This window comes from Indicator indicator, chromosome 32 (genome assembly GCF_027791375.1).
Source record: "Indicator indicator isolate 239-I01 chromosome 32, UM_Iind_1.1, whole genome shotgun sequence".
Classification (NCBI taxonomy): Eukaryota; Metazoa; Chordata; class Aves; order Piciformes; family Indicatoridae; genus Indicator; species Indicator indicator.
This window is the reverse complement of record NC_072041.1, coordinates 4,595,032-4,614,629: the sequence shown is the minus strand read 5'-3', so window position 1 is coordinate 4,614,629 and position 19,598 is coordinate 4,595,032.

The following is a 19,598-nucleotide window of genomic DNA, read 5'->3' as shown; positions in this document are numbered from 1 at the left end:
GCTGTAGATATATTTGCAGGAATTGCAAGAATGAGATCTATGGCTGTGACATAAATTTGCCAAATTTGTATAGAGAATATGTGAACTTGTTTAAAATACTACATAGAGTTCCACTTTAACCCTTTAATTGCTGCACAAGACTAGCTCTCACATAAGGAAAAATTAATGATCATTAACTTAAATCAAACTTGCACTGGGCTTTAATAAACTTAAGTTTCTAGTCATTTGAAAAGCTGTATGTGGTTTGGCTCCTTGCAACTCTTTGATACGGAAATTGTCTGGATCCTAAGATAATACAATTTTCTTCAGGCCCTGTTTCAAGAGGCAGTAGCACTGAATTGAGGTGTCCAGCAGTGAGTGTCCAGGTGACACACTAAGGTCTTCTCTCTCTCACACACACACACAAAGATTTATTTACAGACTGAAAAACCTGCAGTGGAATTCCCGAAGTGCACTGACTGTTCTGGAATCTGCACATTACATTTCTAGCACTGCTGCCTAAGTCCTAGCACTTCATTTTCTCTCGTATGTGCAGGTCATTTTTACAATACTTCTAGGTTTTCCTGTGGGTTGCACTGACTTCCAAATGTTTCAAACTCTTATTAAAGCAAAACTGCATTCACCCACTCCTGGTTCCTTTCATGTGGTTGTTAATTATTTCAAGTAACTCCTGCAGAATCTGACAAGGTGACCATTTTTGTGGTGAGAAATGATGACAGGATGCTGTTGTGGGCTCATAATGGGGGAGAAGCTTGAGGAAAAAACATGGAATGCATGCAAAAGGAAGAATGGACTTGTGAGCACAAGGAGGGATGTGATCTTGAGCAAATAAATACTGTGTAATGAGAACAACTCTGCATCTGTTTTTGAAAAAGATCCTTTTGATTCAGTTGCAGCTTTGTACAGTTCAATGTGAAAGTAAATCTTTTACCCCTGTTTGTTGGGACCACATTAAAAAATGTATTTAAAATAAATCGGGAACGAGCACAAAGAAATTGTTACATTTTGACTTGGCTGCCTAAGAGGCACTTGAACTTTGGTGCAAAGGGGAGCAGCCCTTAAAGGGTTAATTGGAAGGGTAGGTGTGTTTCTGGCTGCTGGCTGGATTGAAGGGACTGGATTGTGGTGGCCTGTCATTGTCAAGCTAACGTGCATCCTCCATGTGTATCTATGGCGTTTCTGAGCTGTTAAAACTTTACAAGGAGAAAAGTGAAGTGTTGATGTGGTTTAATCTTTTCATGAAAAATGTAACTGTTGGGGGGGGGAGAAATACAGTTTTTAATAGCTACCCTGGTTTCTTATTGATTTATTACACTGTTAAAGCACCAAATGTAAAATACTTGCTTCACCTTTCAGGTAGACTTCCATGTAGACTCCAAACATGGAGTCTTGAGCAATATGTTGAGAAAAGGCAGTATGCTGTCTAACCACATGATTTGGGATTCAGAGACTGGAAGAGGTGTAGTCTCTTGAGATGACTTGTGCTTGCTCTGTTACCTGTGTACTTTCCCCTTCAGCACTGCTGATTTCTTAACCTTAAACAAGGGCTAGAAGATTTATAATCATGAATTGATATATGAATCAGGGAGAAAGCAGTGAAAAAGAAGGCTTTCCAGTATTTCATTTGAATTATAGTTCTGAGTATTTATCTTCTTGCTATGAAAACTAAATCCCTGTTACCTCTGTGGAGCCTGGATTAATTGGAAGGAAACCTGCACAGAGGCCATGAGTGGGGTTGGCTTGCTTATTGTATACACCATTTTCTGTAGCTTTACCTTAGTGCTTTTGCCTTCTCAAGCAAACCATTACTAATACAGATGAGGCATCCAATGTTTTAGACATCAGAGGTGAGATTAGATCTAAGATGAAATGCATTTGTCAACAGAAAAAGCTGTAGAGTTGAACTCTACCAACCAAATAGTGCTGGAGTGAGAGGGTGTAAAAGCTTTAGAGGCATCTTCCAGAAAAGCACACATCCTTTGGGTGGTCTGTTTGGGAGACCTGTTCCTTTAGGTACTCAAAATGTGCTCTGTACTTTTCTTACCAACCCTGTCATCTGCCTCTCCTAGCACCCTGTTTTCCAGAGCTTGAGGAAGAGCTTTAGAGCTGAGTCAGATGCTCCTCTCATCTCTCTCCAGATGGGCAGCAATTGGTGTAATTGTAGGTAGGTCATTGTGTCTGAGAACATTGCCCATTGTAAATGAAAATGAGATGCCACCATTCACATAGGCTTTTAGATTGATTCTCCCAAGTCCTAAAATGAACTCTGGAGTAACAGAGCATGTGAGCTGATGGCACAGCAACACTTTGGAAGGAGCTATTGCCTGAAAATGCTGGACCACTAACAAAATAAGCTCTTCAGATGGTTTTGTTCCTATTCCTGTCTAAGGTAAGTAGTTACTGTAAGTTGTCTCCTTTTTTGCCTCTTCAGTGGCCTGTGTGAAAGTTTCTAATGCTTTCCCAGTAAATCTGGTTGAGTTCCATGAGGTCTGTATTTCTAATTCACCACAACCTAAATGGTTTGGTGAAGGCTGAAGAGGAAATGGCCCATGAAATTCAAACACCCCTGTCACTTATAGAAAAGAACATCCTAAATAAGGCTTCAGGGTCATATGTAGGATAAATTTCTATAGCTATTGAGTCTTACAAGAACAGAGCAGTGCTGTGTCTGACGTTCTCATTGGTTTATAATGCAAGAGAAAAAAATAAAGGTCAAAAGTTGAACGTTTGAATGAAATATCTGTAATGTGTGTTAGAAGTGTTTTTATGAAAGATATACTGAGAGCCTGGGTGATGAGGGAAATGTATGATTTAGATTAGTTAAAGATCAGTCCTTCAGCTTTTCTTGGTCTCTTGCCTCCCAAAGGACTGTGTGGCAGAGCTGACATCAAAAAAAAGCTGCGGGGCACTGGAACCAGCAGAAACCAGCAGTTCAGTAAGAACAGTTTTTGGATGTTTAAGAAATCTTCAGTTGTATTCAGTCTCTGCAAAAGAAATCCCTTAGTGAGTAAGCATCTCATCCTCACTGTTAGTAATAAAGCTTAGTTGTTAATAAAGAGCTTTTAAGAGTATAGTTGTTTTAGGTGTAACAGGAGCAGTACAGTGTTGCAGTTGCTGTCTCTGGGGGTATTAGCTGAATGCAGCTGTTTTGGTGGTGGTTCTTGTTTTTTCAGTCAACTGACAGAAGTATGGCATGTATCTAGCTTCAGCATCTACCTACTCAACACCTGAATGAAGCTAGACTTATTTCTTACTCATCACTGAGTCAGGGGTACATGTTGTGTGCAGGGCAAATCCTTCCCTGCTGACAGCATCAACAAGTTTGTTTTTTTTTTCGTTAACGTGAAATATTTTCATAGATTCATGGAATGGGTTGGGTTGGAAGAGACCTTAAAGATGCTCTGGTTCCAACTCCCCTGCCATGGGCAGGGACACCTTCCACTAGACCTGGTTGCTCAAGGTCCCCTCCAGCCTGACCTTGAACACCTCTAGGGAGGGGGCATCCACAACCTCCTTGGGCAACTTGTTCCAGCATCTCATCACCCTCACTGTAAAGAATTTCTTCCTAATGTCGAGTCTAAATCTACCCCATAGCTCCTTGTCCTATCACTACAAGCCATTGTAAAAAGTCCCTTGCTGGCTTTCTTGTAGACCCCTTTCTGTTTTATTTCACCTTCTGCCCCAGAATCCTGTCAGCTAGTCCTGGAGGAATTATTTCAGTATACTTAGGCAACAAGAGTGGCCTCACATGAAATGAGTTTTTAAGGTGTTAAAATGTGTCAGATGCTGTTAATCATGAGCCCCTATAGTGCTGAAGGATGTTTGCTGGGCAGACTTTTTTGCAGCCTCAGGTGGAGCATGAGGAGTTTGCTATAGTGCTGCATCCTGCAACTGTTGTGTCCTGTGTATCTGTGGCTTCTCCAGAGCTGCAGTAAATAGGTCACTGAATTGCTGTGGTTCTTTCAGATCTGCCTTAGACTGGCTGTGTAAATACAGCAAGTCTCTACAGACACTTTCCACTATAGTTTCCTCTAAACCTCCTTGTGACTGATGCTTTTCAGTTTTACAAGTCTAAAAGTGCTGTATAACAGGGAGGAACATTGTTATTACTTAGGAAGGTGAGTGAGGAGCTTGGATCTCTTCCCTGTCAGACTGTAGCAGGTTCCCATACAGAAATAGAAATCACTTACTGTCTTCTGAGCTTTGCTTTCATTTTCTTTGCAGCTGGTTTGCCCTAAGCAGAATTCCTGCAGTAAGTTGTAAATGACCTGGCTGGTTTCCTTCGTAGCCCGAAGCATTCAGTTTTGAGGATTGTTTATTTTGGAAAAGAGTTTTTTTTCTGTTCTTTTTTTAACCTTCCTAACCTGGCCTGCTTACAAGCTGCCTCATGTATCAGCGTGGAATAGGTGCACAAAGATTTTTGCTGTCTTGATGTTTTCAGGGTTAACTCCTTGCTACTAAATGCTGATCTGTGACCAGAGGCCTGTGAAACTCATAAACTAAACTTCCAGTCCTTGTTTAACAATTACAGTGCTAACTCCAACCCGGATGTGACTGATGCATCTCTACTTTTCCTTGTTTTTTTCACCTTAGCGGATTATTGCTGCTCTTTTGTGATGCAATAGAGCACTCCCTCCTGGGTCAGAAGATGATCCTTCTGTCTGTACCCTGGCTGGGAGCAGCTGAAGACACTTACTCAATGTAGGGCAAGTGCTCTCTGCCCACGTGTTGTGCGTCTCAGGGCTTTACAGCACCTGAGCTCTTTGGACCCCTGCAGAGAGAAAGGCCCTTTACCCACCCTGAGGAGCACAGGTGGTTTATCTATTTATTTCTCCAAGGTTGCAAAATACTTCTGTTAAACCCTGTGACTTTTAAGTTGGTTGAGCTCCATCCTGAAGTTAAGATATGTGTTCTGAGTTAAGACTTTTACAATATTAGGGACCCATTTAGCTAGATTTTGGGGGGTTTAATAGGTATTTAATAGTGATCTTGGCTGAACTGGTTTGTTTTTTCACTTGCACTGCACACTGCTTTTGTATAGCTAATTCCAAACTTTGGAAGACACAAATCATAATGAAGTTATTCAAGCAGGCAGAGTTTGCTGTCCACATGCGGTCACATAAAACACATTCCTGTTTTGCAGTGAGGTGAAAGTAATTTCACTCTTCAGAGATGGCCATAACTCAATACTCTCCTGATGCTTGCAATATTCCAACTAATGGAAGAAACAAGAATCATTGTTCTGAAGTATCTTTTCCCAGATGTGAGAAATTTTGACATGAGCATGAATAATATGTCAAGGCTTGATATGGAGGTAAACCAGACTAAGAATGTGGCTCCCAAGCTTTGCTCTCTAACTGTTCTACCTGTGGGGCTTTGATTTAAGGTACCACAAGAGCTCAAAAGTTGCTTTTGTTTCCTGTGCTTAGTCTGTTCCATCAGAGAAACTGGAGTCCTGTGTTCAACTGCAGTAGCAAGGGAATGTAGCACTGGAGCTCCATGTTGCCTTTATCATGTAGAGCAGGACTATGGGAGTCTCTGTCACTGATGGTCTGGGGTTTGGGTTATTTAACTGTGTGATGGGACGTTTCTGTGATTTCAGAGGAAGGAAACGGCTTCAGAAGAGAGTGACTCTGAATGTCATTTGTTATGTACATACATTTGTCCCCTGAAGTAGGAGAATGTATGGAATTACTTAAGCATGGAATGACATAGAAGCTTGTGATGCCACTATGCACTGTAATCCATTTTGAGCTTTACTTGTGACCCTCTAATCAGAGGGCACAGGGTGAAATGCATTGCATTGAACGTGATGGGAATGGACAGAGGAAGCCCAGCTTTTCCTTTAGTCTTTTGTCATGGATCTCAAGTGCTTGGAGCAGACAGACATTAACTGTGTGTCACCTGATCAATATCTGCAGTCAGTGCCTGCAGTGAGTGCCTGATGCCTAATCACAGCTGGGCATGGAACTTTCTCATGCAAGTACGACAGTTCACAACTAGTTTGTACTCCAGGGTTTATTTTCTAATAGCTAGGTTCTGGTGAATCTCTGGGGGAGGTGAGGAGGAAGATAGGGGCAGGTCAGGAATGGATGCATTTCTGTAGGTGGAAGCATGGGTGGAGGATTCTGCTTCCCTTTTGTATTCTCATAAGCTTCTTTGAGCCTGGAGAAAGATGTTAATTAAACTAGACAGGATCTTAAGCTTTTGATTTGCCTCGCCAGCAGCGCCAGACTTCACAGGCTCCCTCTAAAGGGAGCTGTGCTGCGTGCTGGTTCTGGAGCGTGCTTAGCTGCTTGCACCATATGGGCATAGGGTAGAGCCTTTTGTTTTAGTCTGCCCTTGACCTCGAGGTCACAGTCTTCTAAACTAAGTGGGACAGTGGGCTGGTGGAGCTACATGATCATTTTTAGTTGATTTTTTTAAAATTTTTGTTATTTTTTCTTCTCTCTAAATATAGCAAAGTCAGATGCCAGAGGATTGGAGTACTGTGGGAAGTTAAATGAAGGCTTGAAGAACTGACAAGTGTTTAGATCAACTACACTCCAGAAACAAACAGGAAAGGCTTTCTAAGGGTTAGTAAGATCCCAGACCATGGTAGTTTCAAGTTGACACCTTGAATTCAGCTCAGACAGAAGGAGCATTAAGTTCAGCTGTGCCAGGTTGCCATAGAGCAAAGCCTCTGAAACACAAGTACTGTTAGACATCTGGATATCACTTAGGGGTCTAAGCAATGTTCAGTCTGCAGGATTTGGTCTGTAATTCTGAAACACCATACACTGACATCTTTGCAGGAGAGGCCACACTGCTTTTGTGATCTGATGGATAGTGTGTGCTGCCACCTGGGTAGAAAGAAGAGGTTGTGTGTGTTGTGTTTCTTCAGTCTCCTATCTTGGCAAGAGTGCAGAGCTGGTTCCTGTCTAGACCTGAAGAAATGTTTTTTGAAGGTTGTTAGCACTATTCTTGCTTAGAGCTACTAAAAAGAGAGAGGGAGCAGTAAGGAGGGAAAGAGATTAAAGGGGAAAACCCGGTAGGTTATAAATGCATTTTCCTCTGTGCTGGAGGTTAAATAATATTTTATGCATGTGACAGATACTGTGATTAAGGAGCTGTCAGGCAGAATGAGAGCTGGGCAGCAAAGGGAGCAGAGAGTCTTGAGGGAAAAGGATATAAAGCTGTTCTAGTGCTGTACTCCTGCGTATATCTAGTGTGTGATGCTTTGTGTGCCTTTCACTGGCAATAATGGTTACTCTACACATAGTTAAGGGGTTTTTTCCCCCTTCTTTGCTCAGGTATCTTTTCTGTCTTGAGATCTCTCACTGCTTACTATTGACATTGATTCAGAAAATGGTCAAAAGCTATGGGACTGTTTCAGGGTTTAGGATTAGGACTGTAGAAATGCATATAATCTTGTACATATATCATGGCTTTAAAAAATGGAGAAGATGACACATTGTGCCATCTATCCTGTTTGCTCTGTAGCAGAAGGACTACCTTCTGTGCCTCTTGCTCAGTTTGAGGACTCAATCATTGCAGAGCCTCTGGAGTTTCAGCTGTCACCATACACCTCTTGTTCAAATTGACAAGAACTGAGCGCTCAGACTCATCTTTTTAGACCAGGTCAATAACTACTTGACCCATCCTGAGTTTTGTTTTAATGTAACAGTGCACAGACACCAGTCATTCCCAGAGGCTCTTCCTCATGCTGCACAAAGCTGCCTGGGTAAGCTGAGCCTCAGACAGGATGATATGACTGTCTCATCTCCTAAGCTTTTTATTTACACTCAGTGGGCAATGTATCATCGAAACAGTGGTAAACACAGAGGAATGTGTACTGTTAGGACACAGTGCAAAGCACTCTGCTTCACTCTATCACAACATAGGATTTACAGCCCCCCTGCTTCCTTTGCAGAAGTCGTTCCACTTGTTCAGCTTGTCCACTTTTGACAGACATGAAGAGTGGATAGACCAGAAGGAGAAAAGGTAAGAAGCCTTACATCAAAGAAGTTTCACATAAGAGGTTCACTGAAAACAAGAGAAAATCTGAAATGTTAAAAGGTACAGATGGAATGGAAATTTATGGCTGCTGAGTCTGCGTAGTAGTATGGTCCTTGAGATCATGTTGCGTCCATCAGAAGCTGATCCCACAGAAATGAGCACATAAGCTTTACAGAAGAGCTCACTAGAAATGTTTTATCTTCTGTCACTGAGGAGAGGAGAAGATGGAGTTAACAGTGTAATGGATGCATTAAAGCAGGGCATGTGGGGATGGGGTAATTATTGTAACTCACTTAGATTCACTTACATATATCAGGTTGGTTGGGGGTGGGGAGGGCATGCATCCTATCTTCATGCTGAGTACAAACCATGGTGGTGTTGGTTCACCTCTGAGTGTCTATTTGTTTTCTGCTGTGTCAATACAGCTCTTTGCTAGCTCCCTTTTAAGGATGCTCATCACACCTATTCAGCTCGTACAGAAGCGACTGAGCAGAATTCTGTTTTCCTACCAGTGGGAGGTCAGTGGCTGAGTCAGTGATAGAAACAAACCTCTGTTTATGTTCAGTACGTTCCCAGAACAATATTCCACTTCTTGAACGCAACCTTCCCACCCCAGGACAGTTTGCTGTTAGCATTTAACCTCCTTTCTCTTGCAGAGCAGCAATGGAAAGCATCATCTAGCTTTAAAAAGAGAAGACGGGCATGTCCTTGTAGGGAGACTGCCCACCTTGGAGCTCCCCATGGGGAGGCAATCGGTCCCTGCTGCTGGCAAGGAGCTCTCACTCACTCACAGCATTAATCAGGGCTGACTGTTCCTCTTAATCCTCTGATCCCTTCCATACGGAGGAGAACACAATCGTGGTGTTTGCGTGCTAGGCTCTTCTTCCCTGAAAATAGGGCTGGCTCCCTGGCTTGCAGCAGCCAGTGATTAGATGGGTGGGTGATCAAAACATGATTAGCAAATCTGCAATTAGAGTGAAGGCCAGGAGTGCAGTGGCTTACTGCAAGGAAAGGTCACAACTGGTATCTGTCAAAATAGAAATAAGTATGTGAAATGACAAAAGGATTTAACTGCGCTCTTGTCTGATGAGATTGTACCTTCAAGTGCCAAGGCACAGCTAGGAAGGGGCTAGGACCCACTAGGGTTGTAGACAAAGAAAAGAACAAACCCCAAAATGCAAAAGAGGATTCTCTGAAAGAAGAATTTTAAAGCACCAGAGATGGTTTATGTAGCTAAACCACAGGCTCAGAAACTGGGCTGCCTGCATCAATTCTAAATCTTGTTCCAGGCACATTTGGTGACTGAAATACAGGAGCTTCATCATTTTCTTCAGCAGTGAGGTAAAGGTATTGACCCTGCCTTGCAGAGGTTTGTGAAGCTTTTCATATGTCAATGTGACAAATGCTTTGAGACTGTGCAAAAGGTCTATCAAAGCTGCAGTCTGTTATTGCCAGATGAATTTGAGCAGGCCAGGAGTGGAGAGGATTTCATGTTAGCTGTTACAAGTAGAGGAGGAACAACAGTTTGCTTGAAGCCAACTGCAGCAAAAACAATGGCATGTTTTTAGCTCACTTTTGTTGTCTTTAAAAAGCCTCTGTGATGTGGAAAATAGAGCAACTAGCACTGTGTCTCAGAAGAACTGTTCAGTAAAATTGATCCTATTTTTCCACATCTAAATAATAGTGTTGACATCAGCTTTGGAGACAGCACAACTGGGCCTACTTACAGCACTGTGAAGCTCACTGTTTTCTCAGGAGTAGGAGGCACTTGCATGTAATGATACTGCATGATGAAAATTCAAGATCCAGGGGGATCTGGGAAACTTCTCATCTGTGGCCCAGATGCTGGAAATCAATTCACTTTTACCAGCTGATTTAACTGGGATCTGTGCAAACAGAGGGTTTTGTTCTTCAGGCTCTGGCTGAAGTGTTGGCACCTATTGTACAGTCTCAGTGGGCATCCATTCAGCACCTTGCACAATTCAGGGAAGAGGTGGGTGGTTTGACCAGGGAGCCTCGTGCAGGCTTGTGAAGAAAATTGTGGACGGCTGTTTTTAAAGTCCAGTCACAACCAATAGGACTCCAGTAGTTAAAGCCCACGCAAGATGGGTGACATGTGAACTAACCTTACTCTGATACCTGTATGTTACAGAAGGTTAAACAATAAGAGATAAGCTTGTGAGAATTCAAAACTGCTTCTAGTGGGTTGGGAATTTAAACCTAGGTTCTTCTGGCATTATATCAGTTCTTCTGCCTGAAGCTCTGACCGGGCAAGCCAGCTTCAGAAAGACACTAACATGATTCTTTTTACGTGTATTGCACAGCAGGGTCTTGGTATAAATCTGTTAAATAGAATTGCACGGGAAATAAAAAGCCTTTACTCAATTCTTTCTGTATTGACAGTTAATGAATGTAGTGACCTTTATTTATTTGGGGTTTTAAGGCCATTATTGAAATCCATAGATAGGCAAATGTTTAAAAGTCTTTGTAAAAGGCTAAGCTCTGGAGGAAATCTGGGCACCATGAGGAGAAGAAAAAAATTAATTCTGCCCCTCTGTCTTTTGAGCCATCTGTTTTCTGAGCCTTTCAGTTTCTGCAGGGTAGGTTTATTTCATTTACCTATGAACAGTCTACAATTAACCCTAACAGCCTCTTTTCCAGTGTCTTTCATAACTAGTTCCTATGCTGGCCTTTCTCCCAGTGTCTCTCATGAGATTGTCAATAGAATGTGTGTTGACAATGGGGAGACCAGTGCTGATTGTCTGTCCTGTGCTGGTGGTGTGGCTGCTTGCTTTGTTATTACTAGATTTGGTCTGCCAAGAGCACCCAAAGGAAAGAGGAGATGCAGGTTTTCTCTCACGTGAGCATGGTGGCACAGCAGTATAACTTCAGGTTCCTAGACTGGTTACAAGGACTAGTACCTAAGAAAGAATCAAATACTGAATAATCAGGCTTTCTGGCGGGTGTTCCCAGTTCTCCACACAGATAAAAACCTACTATCAAGCACAAGTTTGAGACTAAGCATTTAATTGAGACGAGCAATGGCTCCAAGAAGTTTCTACACATTTCCAGAAAAAAAGATTAAAAAAATCCTAGCTGTGTTTAGGCAGGAAAGACAAAAGCAGCTTTGCACTCTGTATCTTTGTAATTTTTTTTTTTTTTTACTACAGTTTAATGAGTCCATAAAGACCAGGGAAAAAAAAAACTTAACCATGATGGCTTTCTTCTAGGCTGTTGTGTTAGGAGGTTGTACTCTTTATTCACAATGAAATACGGGTAAAAGTAGACATTGGCTGAAAGTCAATAGCCAGGTAGGAACTATGATAACATGTTCTTCCTCCTGAATATTTCTTAATGCATTGGGTACTTAAAATAGCATCAGACTCTGTGCTTCCCAAGATTGTTTGGAAATTGGGCCGGGCTATTTATGTTATACATGGTCATAGCAGGGAATTTATAAAAGCTGCCTTTTTAATGAAAGTAGTAATGCTCTTAATTTCTAAGGAGGCTTTTATCTGAGGATCTTCAAGTACTTTACAGACACTTAATGAAGTCTTACTACCTTATAGAATTAACAAGGTTGGAAAATACCTCAGAGATCATCAAGTCCAACCTATCACCCAGCACCTCATGACTAACTAAACCATGGCTTCAAGTGCCATGTCCAATCCTTTTTTGAACACCTCTAGGGATGGTGACTCCACCACCTCCCTGGGCAGCACATTCTGTGGCCAATTACTCTTTCTGTGAAGAACTTTCTCCTCACCTGGAGCCTAAACTTCTCCCGGCACAGCTTGAGACTGTCCCTTCTTGTTCTGTTGCTGGTTGCCTGGGAGAAGAGACCAAACCCCCACCTGGCTACAACCTCCTTTTCAGGTAGTTGTAGAGAGTAATGAGGTCTCCCCTGAGCCTCCTCTTCTCCAGGCTAAACAGTCCCAGCTCCCTCACCCTCTCCTCATAGGGCTTGTGTTCAAGATTTCTCCCCAGCCTCGTTGCCCTTTTCTGGACACATTCAAGTGTCTCAATATCCTTCTTAAATTGAGGAGCCCAGAACTGGACACAGTACTCAAAGTGTGGCCTAACCAGAGCTGAGTACAGGGGCAGAATGACTTCCCTGCTCCTGCTGGCCACACTATGCCTGATGCAGGCCAGGATGCCATTGGCACACTGCTGGCTCATGTTCAGCCTACTGTAAACCAGTACCCCCAGGTCCCTTTCTGCCTGGCTGCTCTCCAGCCACTCGACCCCAGCCTGTAGCTCTGCATGGGGTTGTTGTAGCCAAAGTGCAGTACCCAGCACTCGGACTTGTTGAATGCCATCATGTTGGACTCTGCCCATCTGTCCAGCCTGTCAGGGTCCCTTTGGAGAGCCCTTCTACCCTCTAACAGATCAACACCTGCTCCCAACTTGGTATTATCTGCAAACTTACTAATGGGTGACTCAATCCCCTGATCCAGATCATCAATAAAGATATTGAACATATATTGATTCCTTGTGGAATAGGCAAATTGCTTTAAACTGAGAGAATAAATGAAGCATAGAGAGAGTAAGAGGCTTGTCCGGGGGTGGAATGTCAGTGGTGTCCTCAGGAACACAACACAGCAGCCCTGTCCTGTCTCAAATTCTTACCTGTGCAAATTGTTGGGACAAGAGCTCTGCACTTTGAATAGGGTCCGTACAACTGGGATCTAAGATCAGTTTTGGGGGGTTGTTGTGGGGTCTTGGACTCTACAGTAAATAGTTTAAACAACTGTCTTCAGAGGGCCCTTAGATAATTTTGGTCTACTAGTCAACCATTCAAAATACACCATATTCCAGATGGTGTTTTCAGGAGAGGCAGAGCAAACTAGTATTTGCCTTCTGAGGTTTTATTTCTCTTCTTCCCCAAGGGAAGAAGGCAGTGCAGTCTAATTGGGCAGGGGAGAGCTCCAGCAGTGGAGGCAGAAACAGTTAAAGGCAGTTTGCCATCATAAACAAGCTTCAGGTTTCTTTACTGGTAAAACTTGTACCAGACAGCAGTAAGTGACAAATGTCCACTGCTGTCTCTGGAAGGGAACAAGTGGCGTTGATGTTGCTGGCTGCCGACCCCTCTTGCTGCACACACAATTGCATTGCAGACAGACCTGCTGGAGATATGAACTATGAGAGATATGTGGGACAGATGCTGAAAAACCTTCTATTAAGTTTCTACCTTTAATATTTTGCTCCTTTATTTTTGTTTCTCTTTTCCCAAACCACCACTTATGGAAGGAAACTCCTGGGTATTTCTTCTTCTACAGTGGGGCTTTTTCAGCCATATCAGCATGAGACCTAGTGGAGATTCAGATATGCTCTAGAGAAACAGCAGCTGGTTTTCAGAGAAGCAAGGTTCTGGATGAAAACCCCCAAATCTTCCAGGTGTAAGTGGAGTACATCTCTACCTACATAATTAGTCAAATCTACCCAAGTTACTGTCTTACAGTAATAAAAGATCTTGGTTTATTTAGCCCCTTTTAATATTTCCTTGGAATAGATAGGGAAGTGTTCACTTGTGGATGATCTTTGCAATTGCAAAACATCTTGGTTGACCCCATGTAACTTTTTTTTTTCTTTGCCAGATGACACTGAGTTTCATGGATGTCAGTGGGAGATTGAAGATCTTGGTAGCAGTGAGCCTTTGAACAGCAGTGATGACATTGCTGGAAGAGCTATGTGTGGCAGTACTTGTGTAGTCCTGCTGGCCCTGCTGCTTCAGTCAGTGATTATGATGCTGGATACACAACTGGAGGCTGGTAATTTAGTTCTCTTTTAGAAGCCTCTGAGATACAATTCAGCCCAACAGGAGAGCATCTGCTTTTATTTTTGCTGAAGAACACTGATGGAATTTCTGTGTATAAGCTCACTTAAAAACCCATTGCTTGATTTTATTCATATGCAATAATTTGGCTCCTTTTACCTATAGAAAATCACTTATCTAAATCAAATGCAAGAATATTGTCTAACGAAAGGGGAAAATCAAGAGTGTGATTGTGTTAATTATCAGAATATCAGACATGTAATTAATATGCCACAGGAACAAAGAGCAAATGTACTAATAGCACATAATTGGACTTAAACTACACCCTTGGTAGAAGTCTTTGCAATGGAACTGTTGTGTTTGTGCTCCTTTTCAAATTAGCAATAAGGAATAAATTAACATCCATTTTCATGCCCATACAAAGACAGAATCATATTGTGGGGCAGGGTAATGAATTCAGAGAATGCTTTTACATTCCCATATGGCTCTTAGGGAGGGGAATACTCATGCACATGGCTCTTTTTCCTTGCAGGAAGGCAAGCAGAGACAAGAGGAAAGCCTCGTTGTATGACCAGATGTTCACTGAATACCATGATCCTAAAGAGTAAAAAAAAAAAAATCTGTAAGCTGAGGAATATGACCATTGTCAGCAGAACCTGGTACAAATATTTGAATTGGTTGATCCATCCATCCTTTGATACATGGTATGTTACTGTATTATGTTGTCAAAAGAGGAAATAGGTAGAGTAGGGTCTAGTCACCAACCCGAAGGAGCATCTGTGATAGAACTGGAAAGAAACCCAATAATTCCTTCCTCTTTTTATCCCCTCCTTGCCTGTGGTATAAATGAGTAGTTCAGTTTTCTGTATACATTAGGGAGTTAAAGGGAGTTACTGTGGCCATGGCCCACTATGCTGCTCTTCAAAACAAGTCAGTACAGTACAGGAAAAAAACAACCTAGAACCACCAGAGTCCTTGTTTTGGATACACACATTGCAGAAAGGCTCCTCCACAGCACCTGGCTACAATTCTTGTTTTATTGAGTTAGAGGATGATTAATAAAATAATTTATTCCTGATAATTGTTTCACTTTCTGTACTCTCTCCCTCTTAGTCTTTAGTGGTGTCTTACTTAGCTTTAAAAATAATTGATTTAATGCTTTTCAGAGGCCACAGTGGTTTTAGGGACTTAGGAGACCTCAATAGCCCTGCAAGTAAGGAAATAAATTTTGAAGAATCAGGTCCAGTTTCATTCAGACTCCACTTCTATTTATATAACACAGCTTAAAATAGCCATTGTGGTGTTAGATGCAAAGACTTTACAATAATAAAGCCAAAATTGTATTGAGGTCCCTAAGTATTGCTTTTTAGCTAAGTGCTTGAAAGCCAGTTCAAGGTATCTCAAGGTATTCCAGTGTTCCTTAATTGAAGGTATTTCAAGGTATTGCAGCACTTCTTAATTTTAGCTCCTCTCTTTCTGCCCTGCTTTCCTAAATATGCAAATGAAAAGCCTAGAAATTCTGTCTTATTCAGTTGCAATGCACCTGTCATGACAGTATCTAGACACCTGCCTTTCTACTTCACAGAAGTATTGTGAGAGTGCATTAATTAACGCTTGTAAAATGCTTGGAGATCCGAGGCTGGAAAGTGCTAATGAGTCGTAAAATATTATAATGGTATTGCAGAATGTTCAGTCTCTCTGTCTGTGTGAGGAAAGACTTGCATCTTTCCTTCATTGCTTTCATGTTTCTAGATGCTTATTTTGCAATAGAAAGTTAAGTCTAAACAGGAGAAGAAAGAAAGGATTAAGCAAGGTAGAGAGATTGCTAATGCTGCTGGATTTTTGTATGGAAGCTAGTGGGGTTTATGTACTTCTTTGCCTATTGAAATTTCTTTTTGTCTCTCTGATGAACCTATACTTCAATGGCTTGTTGAGAATTCTCCGAACGTTCAGAAATGTCAGGGGAGAAGATTTTCTTCTTCAGATTGCCAAGGCCTTCATTTGCATCCCCTAAATCAATTCTCACATATGATCAAAGCAGTTCTGGAAATTTTCAAGTGTGGGGAAAAACCAGTACTCTTAATTCTTTCTTCTCTAATATATACAGTCAGGTTCCAAAGCATTACCAAAAAAAAGATGTATTTTCATCCACCTAATCTAAAAACACGTGAATTTATGTTCAGAGAGTTGCAGCTGTGTACATCAGAGACAGCAAGGCTAGAAAACCTCTAACAGGTCATCACTGTGTTTTTGTCTTCAAGCTAGTAGGGGCATTGCTCTTACATTTTGTTGTGAAGTTTTCTTCTAAATGACCCAAAAGATGCCACTTCTGCCTATTGCCTCACAAGGCTACTCTATGAGTTCATAGATCTCATTGTGGGGAGTTGTGTTGTTTTATATTCACCTTCAATTGTGATTTTTTTAAATCTGTTTTTATTTAGTGTCGTTATTGTTCCTTCTTCCTGCTTGGTTTAGACTGATAAAGTCATATCAGAAACAAAAAAACAAAAATGCCAGAATTCAGATTCCCCACATATTTGTGAGTTTCTCCTGTTGCTTTCTCTAATGGGAATAGGAGGAGCCAAAGGGGAGCTGTAATACAGCTTCTCAGGAACTGGTCTGTTGCTGCCTTCATCTATTATTTTGCTTGGCTGTGCAGGCAGCTCTCTCATGAGCTTAATTACTGCATAGTCTCTATGGCAATTGGTCCCCTTTCAGAAGTGGTTTCAGGGCAGCTGTGATAAACCAAATGCTCAGCAAAGGAGATAAAGCTAAGTTCTGAGCTCTGGCTGCCCATTAAATGCAATCATTATCTGGGAACAAACTGGTGTGCAAACATGAATTGTACTGAGATGAAAATAAGCCCACACCCAGTTCCTAGCCTGGACCATTTTCTCAAAGCCCCTTCTGAAGAAAGATCTAAGTCTTATATCTAGAAGTAATGGTGCATATTCCATGTGTATTCAAAATCATTTATGATCCTGAACTCTAGCAATCAGATCCAGATTTGCTTTGACTTAAGTGAGCATGTCTCACTTCTCTCTGTATTTATGGTATGTACTGGCTCCCTGTAAGCAGCAAGCAGAGGCATTCATTTTTACCTATCATCTTGTCTTTTCATTTCTGGCTGCTCAGCTCCATTCTGACAAGTGCAATAAATGTGTCCTCCTGGGTCCTTGCAAGCTGGGCATTAGTCACAGTGTGCATTTCAAGGACATCAGTCCCATAGTTTTTCAGCTGTAACAGAAAACGTGTTTTGCCAGGAGCCATTTGTTCCAGTTCTGTTGTTACCAATAAAATAAAAATCAATGCTTTTTTGGAGCTCGAGAAGCAGGTCAGAGTAGGAGGGAGATAAGTGGGGAAAAAATGAAGGTGCCGAAGTTAGTTCTCTGAGTTTCTCCAAAATAATGGCATGTGGCATTTCAGATGAAGTGAGAATCTCTGTCAGCTTGTGAGATGCAGCTACCTCTGGCCAACAGTATAGCTGGTGTCGAACAGCAAATAGGACTGGTTTCACTCTGGGCAATTTAAATCAGTTTTAGTTCTGTGAGACAAAAGGTATTTGAGAGGATGTTATATTTGCCATACTTACAGTCAGTCAAACCATTTAGTCATCTAACTGAACAAAATCACCTACCTGATCTTAAAATACAGACTAAAGAATTATTTGCTTTACTGAATCAGTGCCTTAGTCACAACTGACTTGGAGGAGTTTTGCTTAGAGAGTGAAATGCAATCAGTGCCTTCTCCTTCCTTGGAAATTTCCCTGTTTCTTCATAACTGATTCAGGTGAGTAATTAATCTGAGCTGGTAGTATTCTTGTGCAATAAATAAGGTTTACCTGGACATGGTATTTCTTCTGTTGAAAAAGGCCTCTCCTTCCTAATTCTGCTGAATCAGAATCACTTAAAGGAGTCCTGATGATAACACTGAGGTCCCCTTCTTACTGTGGTCAATGGTAGCATGCTTTGCAGTCTTGCAACACATGATGTGGCCTAAGTGGACTACAGAGCAAACTTTGCTCTTTAAACTGCCACACCTAATGAGTCTAGACTGTTCTCCAGTTTAAAGGCAATCATAATTTTTTTTGCAGGAAATGCTTTAGAGTGTGTGTATATTTGCATGGCAGCTGGGCACTGACTTACAAGCCTTCTTCAGAGACTTGTATATTGACATTCAAGCTCTCTACATAGATCTATTCTTAATCAAAAGGCAGTATTTGGGCAAACAGATTTGTGTTACATCATGAAATCCTCAATGGGCAGTCATCTTTTAACGGAGGATATGTTGCCTTGAAGATCTTTAGTAGTGAGGTGGTTTTTACTCATGCATTAAGTTAGTAAGACGAATTTGAGTCATACTGAGCTGGACAGTCCTTCTACTCTCCATACAAAAGAAAAATAGATAATGTAGCATACTGTCAGCTGAAGCTGCGTTGGCAGAATGTAAAGACTCAGCTCTCTGGCAACAGATGGACTACAGGCTTCTTCTGACATGATCTGCCATCCAGCATATGTTAGACAGGCTGAGAAATCAAGGGGGTTTAGACTGAGGCTTTAGCTTTGTTTAAAAAAAGAAAGATGTCTTAGCTCTTGATAGAGCAGGTGGCCTACAGTAGACAGTCAATGAAATTGATGAGGACTAACTTGGTTGCTTGGTTAAGGGATAGCTGCATCCTACAGTATGGTAATTGGGGTATTTTCATTGTGTTGGACCAGTGTATTTCCCTTCAAATTCTTTTTTTACCCTCTGCACACACTCGTATTAGTAAATTGCTTAAGGTACAGTAAGTAAAGATGGATGGTTTTGAGGATGGAAGAAGCTGTTGGGTGGGCAAAACAGCTTGCCTTTGGATATCCAGATGCACTGACTTGCTGTAAACCAGGTTCCATCAACTTTTTAAGACCTTAGTGACTGATCCAGGGCAGAAAATGAGTTCTTTCTCACCTTTGGTTGACTGGTTCCCACATGTGGAGTTTGGAGTAGACAGGTAGTTGGCAGGGAAGGTAACAGCATTGGGCTTGCCTTGGAAGGGAGAGAGAGGTTTTTCCGGACAGATCCACCTTGGTATTTAAATTGCATAGCAGTTTAAAAGAAAGAAATACCACATCTCTAGGATTCTGAACATGCTGGACTTTATTTTTATTTCACTGTGGGAGTGGAATGGCTAATAGGTACAAAGCATGAATAGTCATATCTAATTATAAAATAAGTTGGTTGCATTGTAGTTGTCAAAACCTTGGTTTTTTCTTCTGTTGAAGCATTTTCTAATTGAAATTTTTGATGAAAGAGCAAATAACTTTTCCAATACCGGACAAGTTCTGTGAAACTTAATTATTCCTATGAAACTTCTTTGGAAAAATTCAGAAGCACTACGAAGAAAACTAATAGACTTTTGCCTTAAAGTCAGTAAAACTGCACTAAAAAGCTTTCTCACTGTGCAGACTATTTGTCTAAACTGTGGGCACTGCTATTCCTGTATGTGGACAGGTTAATGCTATGTCTCAAGATAGTCATCCTTTGCAGCATGTGTACCTGGGGATGAGCACCATGGAAACCTGAGCTCCACATGCATGGAGAGCCATAATGGTGCTCTAAGGTGTGCTTATGCTTAAACCAGACACATTTCCTCAGCACTGCAGTTTTAGAGCTGCACAAATACACCAAGAAAGCATCTGTTAGTTTCGTGGTGCTGTTGCAGCAGGTGTAGGCCATTTGCTTGCTCCTGGTGGTGGTTCAGAGCCCGGCAGATGACCAGAGTTTGTGCATCCAGCTCCCACTGCTGCTTGCTGCTGGTGCCCTTGCCCTCTTCAGCATCAGTGTT